This window comes from Numida meleagris, chromosome 1 (assembly GCF_002078875.1).
Source record: "Numida meleagris isolate 19003 breed g44 Domestic line chromosome 1, NumMel1.0, whole genome shotgun sequence".
In the NCBI taxonomy this organism is placed as follows: domain Eukaryota; kingdom Metazoa; phylum Chordata; class Aves; order Galliformes; family Numididae; genus Numida; species Numida meleagris.
The window spans coordinates 69,106,838-69,119,594 of NC_034409.1; the positions used below are offsets into that span (position 1 = coordinate 69,106,838).

Consider the following 12,757-nt stretch of genomic DNA (forward strand, 5'->3'; position numbering starts at 1 on the left):
CACTTACTGATCTGTAAGTGTTACTGCTGCGAAGAGGGGAAAAATCTTTCCCTCCACCTCCTCAGGCAGTGCTAGGAAATGCTCCACTTTGTCATCATCTCCCATGACCCTCATGAGAGGGACGACTCAGATACTATGTTTTCACAAAGGTAGAGAAAATCGGCCTTCCCTTGCAAACCAGCCTGGGGCAACACGGGCTAAACTATTCTGGGAGATGAGAGACGAGCAAGCCAGAAAACCTTATCAGAGATTTGCCTTAACTTGCAGAGGTATTTTCTGTAACGCAAAGGTATTTTCTTCGATTGAGATAGTTATTTGAAAGCTCTGTCCGCTCAGTTTGCTTTCAGATGAATCTCACTCATACGCTGTCCTAACAAAGCCCTTCTGAGCTAGATGGTGTAAGAAGAATCTTCACTTTCTGAATTAAAGTATTAAGAAAATGAAAAAAGAATTAACAGAAATGAACAGTTGACTCAGAAAGCAAAGACTGCTGAACACAGGGCTCCCACTCAGATCGAGGGCTGTTCCAGGAGTTTGTTATGAAGCAAGTCTAGCTCCAGTCAGCCCTGAGATGGGCAATGGACGGAGAGCAGGAGAGGGAGCTTCGTGCTTGTAGCCAACAGCAAGCTGCAGGGCAGTGCCAGCCTTGCTGGATTCAATGAAGACTCAAGAAAATGAGCAAAAAACAACTGTAGAAATGGATGTTGCAGGGTTGAAACGTGCAGTTGGCCACCAAAGTGTTGAGACAGAAGAGCTAAAGGACAGCAGGGAAGGCCAGGGAGTAGGGATCGCGCGGCTGCATTTATTCTTACTTTTCCTGCAGCCTGCTCAATCCGTGATGTGCTGCAGCTCCATGCCCTATGCCACAGGTGGGTAGCCTGCCACAAAAAGGTGTTTGGATCAGCTTCCCCTGTTCACGCTTGTGCTTGAACAGCAAGCAGCAGGCTCCACGTTTTGCTGAGAACCCAACATGTTTGCTTTCCACGTGGTTTTGAACAGAAAAAAAATCACTTTTTTTAAGAAGTTATAGTCAGAAACGAACTGCAACCAAATCACTTTTTCCACGTACAAAAAGATCAAACCGAGCGTTCTGCGTAATGCAGCCCTCGGAGGAGGGGACGGGAGGAGCCGCTCTGGGAATAATGCAGTCTGGGGACAACCGACCCCCAAGCGCAGCTGGCCGTGACCAGCCCTCCTCCCCGCCCTGCTGCCGTCCCAAAGAGCCATCTGGGGGTTTCGCACAGCGTCAGCGCAGTGCCAGAGCCCAACGCTTAGCTGAGGGCCGGGCGCCCAGCGGCTACCAAGGCGCGAAGGCTGCGGGAGGGATACGAGACCCCGACGCCCCCGCCCCCTCCTCCCCGCTTTGCCTCCGCCGGCTGAGTGACTGCCGTCGGGCCCAATCGGCTCCGGCCTGGCCCCGCGCTGCCGCCCGCCCCGTCGGGGAGGCCCGGCCCCGGGGCGGGGAGTGAGGCGAGCGCCCGGCGCGGGGCGGCCCCGCTGGGTCCCGGCCGCCGTGTGCCTGGCGGGGTGCGGGCGAGGCGGGCCGGGCCGGAGGTCGCCCGGAGCCGGCAGAGGCGGAGGTACGGGCGTCCCGCGAGGGCCCGCCGGGGTTTGGGTGCGGGTAAAGGGGCACTGGGCACGTGGAGGTGGGGTGGTCCGGCCCCGCGGGGGGGGGCCTCGCCGCGCACCCTCGCCCCGGGGAGGCGCAGGGCCCGCCTCGGGCGGAGGAGTACGGGTTCCCCCAGCCCGGCTGCTCCGGGCCGAGCCCAGCGTGCCCCGCTGCATCCGGCGGGAAGGGGACGGCGGGGCAGGCTGTGCGGTGGGCTGGTGGGAGTCGCTCTGTGGCCGGTGGGGAGGTGCGCGGAGCTGCGTTCCTCTCGGCAGGCTTCGGCAGGGCGCTGCGGCTACAAGTGGTGGGAAACTTCGGCCGGGAGTTGTGTCCTGAGCGGGCGAGGGTGTTTTGATGGAAGGCCTGGGGTTCCGGCATCCTGTAATTATTTCTTCTAGGTCTGTTTCTCTTCGGTCTGTGAGTGGTGCGGGCCGAAATAGCCGTGCTGGCTCACGCCCTGGCTGGGTGCAGCCTTGGTAGTGAAAAGGTGCTTTGTAGCTGTTTCCAGGGGGAAGACGTGAGCGAGCTGTGCTGTAAGTGCTCCGCTTCGGTGCGGCACCACGCGTGTGCGCTCCTGCTGTGGGCAGCGCGGCTGGGTTCGCTGCTGCGTTCGGGACGCAGGTTCGGCCCGGTCTGCGGCTGTCGGGGGCTCTGCTGCTGCTGGTTGTCTCAGCCCAAGCACGGATAGAACCGACAGCAAAACGTGTAAGTGTGGTATGGATTGAAATGGCAGCACGACCGAGCAGTGTGAGTGTCTGCATTCCAAAAATGAAGCAGCAAAAATGGGTCACCCGGAGCGAGACTGTTCTTTGTGCTTCCGTGATCGAGTGTGTCTGACGGCGAGAGGTTCCGGTGTGCGAAACCCAGATTTATTGCTTCCATTAAAGACAGCGGCCATCGCTTCAGGTTTTATGTTTGTGGAGGACGAAAGTGGCTTACAGTTACCATAAAAACCTGAGTGTGGATCTCACGGAAGCAGCGTGCACAGGTGGCAGAGGTATCCCAGGAACCAGGTGAGCTGAAGTCTGTTTGAGGTCTCGGCTCCAAATGCAGCGTGCATTTTGGTCTCCTGGATTCTCTGTGTTGGTAGGAAGCGAGGAGCCGCATGGTTTGGGTGGAGGCCATCCCGGCAGAGTTTTAGTGATAGGATTTAGCACAATTTCTTGAAAATCTGCATGGTTTAGATCAGCTCCTAGCAGCAGCGGGATCATTCAGCGTGCGCGTGAGGGTGACAGTAGGTGCATGCCACATGGCTCCTGTGTTAAGATCGCTCTTGCTGTGCCTGGAGTACAAAGTTGCTGTTGCTCTCCTTCAGGAAGGAGCTGCACGTGTTTGCCTGGCTGCAGAGCTGGGCCCCAAGGAGCTGTCTCTTTACAGCAGCACTGCTCACGTCTTGAGGCACGCTGCCTGTGAGCTAGGCTCTGATAGGTGCTCCACAGCCAAGATAGCCTTCCGAAGTAAGATAATGGCAAGGGTGTTAGACAAAACGCATGGGGCCAGATTCAAGTGCTTTCTTGGGGAGTTCTTGGTTTAGCAGTTCATCTGAAGAATGTTTGAACTGCTCTGTTCCATCTGCAGCAAGTCTGTGCTGTGGAAAAATTGGTGAGTAACATTTCTGCTTCCACTCAGGGTGGAGCACCTTGAGGTCAGGGGCATCACACAAGGCAAGGAGGCTCTGCTGAACGTTGTCTTCTTTTACTATGAGTTTTCTTTTTGCTGTGGGCTGTGCTGCCTGCTGCAGTGTAGAACATGTTGTGGGAAGCGATGAGGTCCTGATGAAAAGGTCTGTGGAGGTGTTATGGGAGACTTTGCTTGCAGTCTTTGTGAAAGTAATTGGCGTTCCTGGAATTTCAGACACTCTGGGAGACTGAGGCTGGTTCTTCTGTGGTACTGCCAGCCTGGTCTTATCAGTCGTCCGTGCCGCAGAGGACAAACTGCTTTCTGCTTACCAGGCAGGTCAGGATGGTGTGAAGACATCTGTGTGCTGATGTGCAGACACAGTGTTCTGCAGGGGGTTTTGTGTCTTATATTTGCACAAGCAGGGCTTCTGTGGTGTTTTCGTCTTTCACCACATCAAGGAATCAAGGTGGTTTCAGTGAGCAGAAAGTTCTTCCCCTGAAGTAGGAGGACAGAAAGTTTAGTCACTTTCTTAACAGTGATGTGATGGCATTAAAATGTACCTTTGGCTTACTGGGGATGAACAAGATAGACCTGCTGCAAACCCACCTGAGTTCTGTTGTGGTGCTTCATGCTAGGTCTCTGTAAAGGTGAGGGAGCATGGGGAGGTGCCTGCATCAAAGCTCTGGTATGATAGTCAAAAACGCACCCTTGACTCCTGTGTTGCGGTCAGAGCAGTGCAGGAAAGTAAATGCCCAGCCTGGGGAGGGTCTACTAGTTTGGAGCAGTTCTTACTAGAGAAAGAAATAGCCCCACTATTTTTTCCAGGACTTAGGGAGATAACGATGTATCCTCAAAATTCTTGTGGTGGTAGAATTGAGGAAAGCTCCTGTCCCACTGCTGAATCTGTGGGCGTTTTGGCAAGGTGCTGGTGACCTGTGCCTTGGCTCAGAAATGGCAGTGTTAGGTTGGTATACCCAAGGTGGCTTCTTCTTGTTTGTACCTTTGTTATTTTCTGCCTTCAAAGGAAAACTCCAGTTTGTTGCCTCTTTAAAGCTGCGCAGCTATGTTCTGGCCCATATTCATATGGCCTCACTACATCCATTGCCTTGAAAATGCAGGGAATGGGTTTTTTGGAGCGTTCAGACAGGTTTTGTTGTGTTCACTCTTGCGTGTAGCATCTGTGTACGACTGCGTATTAAGAATAACTTAAAACACTTAGTACCTTAATAATAAAACTGCTTAATGCCTTCCTATACTCAGGCTGAGCAGTGTCCCCTACCCCCCCAGCTGTAATTGTGAGATCCCATTAGTCATCTCATTAGCAACTGTACTCTTGGGTGCAGTCCAAGAGAGGTAAACTACATCGCCTCGCCTTGTGTTTACTGCTGGTGTCTGTACCCAGGCGGTCACTCAGCATTTATTGAGCATGTACGATAAATTCACACCCTGTCCTGCCTTGTGGTCACTTTATTTGTGTGCCTAGAGCTAAGCTGGTGTTCTGCAGTGTCTCCTTAACAGAAATACCATATATTTTTCTCCTTCTTCACCAATCTTTGCATTTGCGCTGACTGTTCTGGCTTCAGTAGGATAAGGGCATGAGCCTGCCCTGTTGTTGTGGCAGGAAAATGAGAATTGTTGGAAGGTTCACTGCTGCCATTTAATCATCGCCTCAGGAATCAGTGGGTGTCACTGTTCGGGTAGCTCTCTGGAGGTGGCAGATTTATAAGCAGTACTCTTCACAGCCTGTCCTAGGAATGGCCAGGTGTTCCTTCTGAGAGATCACATCTCCTACCCAGTTCTTGAGAAGTCAGCATCCTGTCTGGAATTCAAGCCTGGTCCTCATGGGGAGCAGTGTTTCTCTTGCCGTGGGGTTGTTTTCCACAGCTGTTGCATCTTTAACTTCATTCAACTGCTGATTATGCAGAGTCGTAGCACCTATCTCAGTGGGTTTTTCCTTGCTCTGAAGACCCCAGCAAGGTGTTCAGGTGAACACACTGCAAGGTGCAGGGAAGGATACATCCATTTTCTCTTTTTCACACATTGACTTGTGTTTTGGTCCAGCTCAGACTGAGGATTGTGGACATCTGTCACTTTTTTAGCACTGATGCCAAGATTGTACTTTGCTTCTTTGTAAGGGTTGGAATTTTCTCTTAATAATGCAGTCATCACACTGGGTTTGCAGTTGCTTGCCCATGGTGTGCGTTGCCCTTCCCATGGGCATGTATGATTTCCCGATATCTTTGACTTCCAGAGTGTTTTCTTCCTCTCTGACTTCTGTTATACGTGAGGAGAATGTGGTGCGCTATAAAGCTTTATGCTTTTTCCAACTGCTCTGCTTCTGTTTCTGTAAAAAGGCCAAGATAAACCAATTAGGTAGAAGAGATGATTTCTTCCCTCAGTGGAAACACACTCAGATATAGGTCTTGAAATTGGCTGTAGCTATAACCTTTCTTCTCCCTGTGCCCTCCTTGGCCATCTTCATTTGGTGCAGAGGAGGCAGGAGAAGTGGAGGGGCTCTGGCTGTGCAGTACAGTGTTGCAACCCTTGAATGAATAATATATCCCACTGAATGCCATTTGTGAGCAAAGGGCTCCAAGATCAAGTATGCTGATCCAAAAGTTGGTTTGTACTCGCATCTTTATTTAAGGGCTTTTTCCTTAGTGTTAGTGGAGAGCTCAAGCCAGAGACTCGAGCCAACTATTGCAACATCTGATCTCTAAACTGGAGAATCTTTGCGTTGTCAAAGGCAGCCATCTAAGTACGTCTCAGGATGATTTAAAATGTGCAGATTTATGACTGCAGTTATCAGATTTTTAAAGCTTTCTCATCGCTCCAAATGTGGCAGATTTGGGAGAACAACTTTATCTTCTTGCTTTGTAACAGATATGGCAAAGTAAGAGGAAATCATGGTGATGATATGGACTTACATGCCTTTTCTCTAGGTGATGAATTCTGAAACAAAATTCTAGGGGGATAGTATAGCATGCGTTTTAAATATGAAGGTAGAATACAGCCCCAAATAGTTCCTAGGACCAATGGTTCTGATGGGAGATGCAACATAGGCAAAATTCCGTTGGTAACAGAAAAATAGCTTTAATATGGTGAAAAAGAGCAAACTGCCGAATATCCCCCCCATTCCTCTCACTGTCAGATTGTTTCTTGTATGAATGACAGAATCAGGAGCACACGTGCACTTACCAAATTAGCAGCAGGATCTGTTTTTGAGTAAGAGGAAGGGCGATGCCTTCTATCCCGTGACAGCTGTGCATGTGGCTGTCCATGTGCTCCACGCAGCGGGCATGCTCAATGAACCCAGTTCTCTCTTGGTTGCTTGATTGGACATTTGTGGGCTGAGGGACTATCCAGCCCAGTGAGAGTAGTAAGGCATTTCATTAGCAAGTTCTGAAATGCAGAAAGAAGGATCTTAAAAATAATTATGTATTTTTTTTTCCCCAAGAAGAGTCATTCACGGAGTAAATCAGAAGCTGTTCTGTTGGCATTCACCTCTTGAAGCAGAATTCAGCAGATACTTCAAGGCTGGCTTCTCTCTCTGCAGCAGTAAGGTACTGTGAAAGATGGATCCTGTTTGCATTTGGAGGGTCCAAGCCATGGCTCACAGGCTGTGTTTGGTTCATCACGGTAGTTTCTGCGGCTTGTGGCTTGCTACCGGCTGCCTGCTTTCCTGTGCTCCATGCACACCCAGCAGTTGGGCAGATGTTCTTGCAGGATGTGCAGGGTTTATTCGGTGTGCTTTGACTACTATGTGTCATTGAGCAGCTTTCTGCAAAACAGCTCTTGACCTGAGCAGAATCTACATGGAACTTAAGTCATTCAAAGAATCATAGAATGGCTTGGGTTGGTAGGGACCTCAAATACCATCTAGTTCCAACCCTTCTGCCAAGAGCAGGGCTGCCAACTGCTAGATCAAGCACTAGATCAGGCTGCTCAGAGCCCCATCCAGCCTGGCCTTAAACACCTCCAGGGATGGAGCATCCACAGTCTCTCTGGGCAGCCTGTTTAGTTCCTCACCACCCTCTTGAAGAAAAATTTCCCTCTAACATCTAATCTAAATCACCTCTCTTTTAATTTAAAACCATTCCTCTCATCCTGTCCATATCTACCCCCACTGCTGGCTCATGTTAAGGGCTACTCTCAAGGAGTTCTCTCAGTCTGTGTACATTGGATTGCTGAGACCCAAGCACAGCTTGGATTCAGAGGATCCAGAATAATCCAGAAATTCTAGGTAGCTGTTTTTCCTGAAGTCTTGACTTGGTATTTTCTCTCCCAAGTGTATGTACGCATTAGCAGAGGTGGACGTGTTGTGCAGCTGAACCTCAGGAAAGGCACAGTGGAGCTGGATGCCTCCTGATGGGTTTAGGTGCTAGCCTTGTAGGTGACCCCTGTCTTGCTTCCAAAACAGCATTAGTAAAAGGAGGCTATTTCTTTGCTCTTAACTGTGGGAAGTTGGTTTTGGTTCAGAGCAGAGACCTGAAAAAGCTTGTCCATTCAGCTTTTTTTTCCTCTCTCTCTTAACCAAAGCTCATTTGACTTATGGCAGTACTTTTAACTCGCTATGTTTTTAAAGGAAACATCAGGGCAAGGTTCAGAGATGCATATTTATGTTTCTTGGCTAAGCGTGGATCTAAGAACCTGTTTTTCTTAGTAGAGCAAAGGAGATTTGCTTGTCTTAAGCAGGGCATTTTTTCTGTGTTTGTGGTTTTCTCCTTTCCAAAAAGAGCGTGCAGTGGCTTACACTGGTCTGACCTTCTTTTGGGTGTGAAACTTGTCATTAACAGGTCCTAACCAGAAGTGTCCTCTTGGACTTTTCCTAACTTACACTGGTGTTCCTTGCCCTGTGCTGTCAGGACTGGTGCAACTGTGACCATGCTGGTACAGAAACATGGCTTCAGGAGTGTCCTCAGGCCAAAAATTTGGATGCCATGGACATGCTCAAGGAGCAGTAGCAGATCCCTTGTGGGTGCGGGTGCTTCTGCAGCAGCTTGTCATGCTGGCTGTCCCTCCATTTGCAGCATTGCCTGAGAGCATCCTTTTGGCGGACAGCTGCGAGGCTTAAAATGCAACGTGGAGATAAGAGCATTGTGATTTGTTTTCAGGGTGGTGCCGGTAAACTTCCTGTAACTTGGTGGGAGAGATAATCCTGCAGGTTCAGGCTCCATTGTTGTAACTGGGTCTAAGGTGAATTTCAGAAAAATATTTTGGCTGAAAAGGCTTTTCCTCTCTGTTTTATCCAAAGGGAAAAATCTGTTTCAAGCCTGATATGTTGCTCTCGTTATTGAGAGATTCTGAATGGGACCTGAATCTGTAATCACTTGCCTGTCCTTATCTGTGTGACACAGTGTTTTCCAGATCGGTAGCTTGGGTTTTGGAATTGCGTCTCACAACGTGCAGTCTTAAATCCACGTATGCAGAAGTGTTTGATGTCACTATGGCAATCAGCATTTCCCTTGGGGTTCTTTTGGGCATCACGGTGTCCTTCTGACCTCTGAAGAACAGGGTTTGCTCTGCTTACAGCAAGCTCTCAGAGCTGCTGTTGGAAAGGAGAATGAAGTGCAGAAGATGTCTTTTAGCCCCATGTGATGATTGTCTGCATTGATTCTGTGATTGGAAAGTTCCTACAGTAAAAGCAGTTCTGCACCTTCCCAAATCAATAGCCCCTTCCTCCTTCCCTCCATTTAGTGAGTGTTTTCAGGTGTTTCAAACCTCACTGAAAGCAAGGGTGGAAGCTGGCACCTAATTTTCCCCACTGGTGGTGGCAGTGTTGCCAGGATGGAGGCCCACCATGTCTCTAGAGGGCTTTGTGTTGGAGCAGAACCGCAGCAGGCCTTGGAGATTGCCTTCTTTTCCATGGGATGGTGGCAGACAGAGCTGCAGATGCTGTTCCTTCTGGACCTGACTGGCAGGCTGTCCATCTTCTGCCCACATGTTGCATAGCGGTGGTTGTTTGCTTCCTTGCTTGGCAGAAGCAGTGCCTGGAGCTCAGGGCTGCCTTGTGCGCGGAGCCTCCATGCTGCTGTCTCCATCTGAAATCCTTTTGAGCCTCCTTCAGCTTCCTGCTCTCAGCCCTTGTGTAAAGCTCCTTCTTTCCCTGCTCTTCCAAGGAATTTTTACAAATAAATCAATAGCTGTCTACATATGACAGAAAGAAGAAAAACGCAGTAATGTCTCCATGGCTACCTAAAAAGTACTTGCAAAATGCAAATGGAAGAGAGTGCCCTTCAATTATCTCTTACATTCCTTGCATGCAGACTGAAAATCGTTTCCATTAGTTAAGTCACTGTTGCACGCTTGTCCGGCGTTTGATTACTGCAGTAAATTTCTGTTCTTTTAACCTTGTGAGGCTGAAAAAACAAGCTGTTTTAAATAGAAGACTGACTGACCTGAACTCCTGGTAGATGAGCTGATTGTAAGTGCTCCAGCTTAATCCAGTTTTTTTTCTCCTTTCGTGTTTCGTGTAGCATCTGAAAAGAGACAGCTTGTGGCAAATTAGCTAGGGTAAGGCTACAAAAAGATTGAATTATTCCTGTTTGAACAGCTCCCAGCATGCGAGCACTTGCTGGCTGATTTGTACATAATCTGTATCTTGGGTGAGCTTGCCAGAGCTGCCACGATTGAGGGGAAAGTAAATAATTTCCAACTGGAAACCTTGCCTTTGATGTAATGGTAATTTATTCATTCATCGGTGAAAATACCTCCGAGATATGGTGAGCAGGAGTCGCGGTGAGCGTGTGTTTGTGTTCTCACAACAAATGCCCGGGCCCGTTTTGTTCGGTGTAGAAAAAACATCTGACGTACTGAACTGCGCTGTCCTGGAAAGTCACTTTGCTCCCAGTGAAATATGGCACTGGTACGAAAATGCAGTTGTCAAAGCATATGCGAGGTCGCGCTGTGCGCGCCGTTGTTCTGCGTGCTGCTCCGCTCACTTCAGGGCACAGCACAAAAATAACAGGCTGCAGAGCTAGGTCTGCTGTGGTTAGGCAGGGCTCATCGTACCGTCAGGCGTCTGTAAGTGCAGAAGAAGTTGGAACAAGATAATGTTTCTGTAGGAACTTGCCTCGATACGTGGATTTATTGCAGCACCTCTTTGGGAGGGGAGGGACTGGACGGGGAGGGAAGTTACAACGTGTGGCAGTAGTTGAGGATCGGATACCCGGTCGTTTAGGACAGTGCTTCCAGCTGGACTGCTGCTGCTAAACTGGAATTTGACCGTGATATTGCAGTTAATTCCTGTTCGTACAAAATGTGCTATGCTATCTTTTTATGGCTGTGGGGATTCAGGCCTGGCCTCATTGTCACATGTGGTGGAGAGGAGTCCCGCCATGCCTTACCCTGAAAAGCGAGGAGATGTCCTATACCCCAGTAACACCTGATACTGTAAGGGGACCAAGACTGGTGCAGTTGCTCAGATTTATACTTGATTAAAAACAGCAAAGGAGGCCCTTCCACTTTTGTACCAGACGTGCTCAGCTTGTTGGCATCTTTTCTCTCTTGCTTGCATGCTAACAGCACTGTGCCAGTGTCCCCGGCCCTGTTTGCTGCTCCTGAGAGCAAGGAGAGGATCCCTCTCTGGTCAGCTCGAGACCTTCCTTTAACCCTTCCTGTCTAGCTTGCATGACAGGGCCCTGAGGCAAGGACTTCGTCTCCCATCTCCACGGCCTTCCCCCTGCATCTTGCCTGTATTTACACAGAAGTGTGAGGGCAGCCAGAGGTTCTGCGGAGCCTGATAGAAGCCATACGTGAGATTAATCCAAATGAAACTATGTTACGCCTTCCACGGTAAACAGGAGATTCAACATGTTGCATAGCTTTAAGACTATGAAATATGTGAAGCCAATCCTCCTCCAGCAGTTGGCTGTGCCTGTTAGACTTCACGAAGCTCTGAGACGAGCCAGCGCTCCGAGTTCACTGTGTGGGCGTTCGTGAGAAGTGAAGCTCCTTGGATGGGTTATGGGAGAGGACTGTGGGTGCCGGGAGGTGGAGTGGTGCCCGAGATGAAGTAAGGTAGCAAAACAGAGCACAGACCTGCTCAGCACGAGGTTGTGGCTGCGGGCTTGTTTGCTCCTCCCTGCAGCATGGGGAGAGGCCAGGTTGCATGCCGCAGGCCAGCCTGAAGCTGGTTAGCCTGCCTGGTGGGAGCTTGCTTATCATCTGGATGGGTGTGCTTTATCCTTCTGCTTAACAGTGGCCGAACTGGCAGCAGAGACCTGGCACAGACCACATGAGCAGGGAAGCGTGCTGCTGGGGGAGCTGGCGGGGGCTGCCTGTGGCTCTGAGCCTGCTGACCAGTAGTTGGATAAAGGTGTGGAGGAACGCCCAGCAGGGAGGACAGCCTCAGTGGCCAGCAGAATTTCCCCTGGATGGGGTCCAGGTCACCCTGCACTGCAGCAGGATGGTTTCAAACTGTGCATCAGCAGGGGAACGCGACACAGTCTGGTGGAGGGAAACAAGTGTGCAATCCCTCTGTGAGGCTGTGCGGGCTGAGGGCGACTGTGATCCTGTGTGCTAACAGCACCCATAGTTGAGAAAAGGAGCAATTCTGTGTTGCACAGTGGGAATCTCATGTTGGCTTTTCAAGCACGCTGCTTTGGAATAAAGGACAGAGGAAATGCTGCTGAAGGCGAGGAAGGAACGTGCCAATTCTGTCCCATGCACTGGTGGGGTCCCTCCTCCCTTTCACTGCTTGCTCAGCATACAAGTGCGTTAACTACTTGTGGTGCATTTCCAGAGAGGAGGCTGCCTCTCAGGGCTTCCTTCCTATTGTAACTCATGTCTGTGGTGGATGCAGATGCTGTGCTGTAGGCAGTGATTCATGTCCAGCTGTGCACATACAGGGGGAGAGGCGTTATTTTGGCTTCTGCAATGACAACTTCCTAAAAATAGGCTGAAGCCATGGACTTGGCAGCAGAAGAAATTGTCCCCAAAGTCTTGCTTGATGCATCTTTCCAGTGGTGTGCTGTGCAGAGCCTTTACTGAGTATGAGTCCTGAGTGAAAGCAATGTGTTTCTGGGGAGGCAGAGCTGGGACTGTCATGCGAGGCGTTGCCATCACAAGGTCAGTATGGCAAGTGGGGCTTGGACCTCTGGTGGCCAAGAGCTGGCTTCATTTTCCAACAACAGAGTAAGGCTGATCGGTGTTAGCTTGCCTTCACGAGGCTGCAGTGGCTGCAGCTCAGCTGGGATTATTGTGTGAGCTGGTACTCAGGGACACGCGGGCTTTGAGACTGAGAATCAACTGTGCCTGTGAGCAGAGGGGGAGCGGCTCTCGGCTGTGCTCTTGTGGTTGCGTTCTGTTCATTGACTGCGTGGCTGGGAATAGTAAGCAGTGGTGTTGGATTTCTGAACAGGCTTTTGAACAAGAGCTTGCCTCCGAACACTCTGTAAACCACCTACTGTAGTTCAGAGTGCTGATCTGTTGTTTTGCAAATTCAATTGTTGGAGAGCTCTTAGGAAATTAAAAGATGCCATGTGTTAATTCAGTTTCCTGAGTAAGACACAAGCTAGATGTTGGAAA

At 50.0% G+C, this 12,757-nt stretch overlaps 1 protein-coding gene across 10 annotated transcripts in view; it reads left to right on the plus strand.

The window, feature by feature from the left end:
* PPFIBP1 (PPFIA binding protein 1) overlaps positions 1,460-12,757 on the plus strand; it is a 101,350-nt gene continuing 90,052 nt past the window's right edge. For 8 of the 10 annotated variants that reach the window (XM_021392260.1, XM_021392312.1, XM_021392288.1 and 5 more), the window contains exon 1: positions 1,460-1,580. The gene's annotated coding sequence lies outside the window, so the exon portion shown is untranslated. Of the gene's footprint in view, positions 1,581-6,686; positions 6,793-12,757 lie in introns of all 10 variants that reach the window. The other 2 variants (XM_021392264.1, XM_021392270.1) reach the window with 2 other exon arrangements.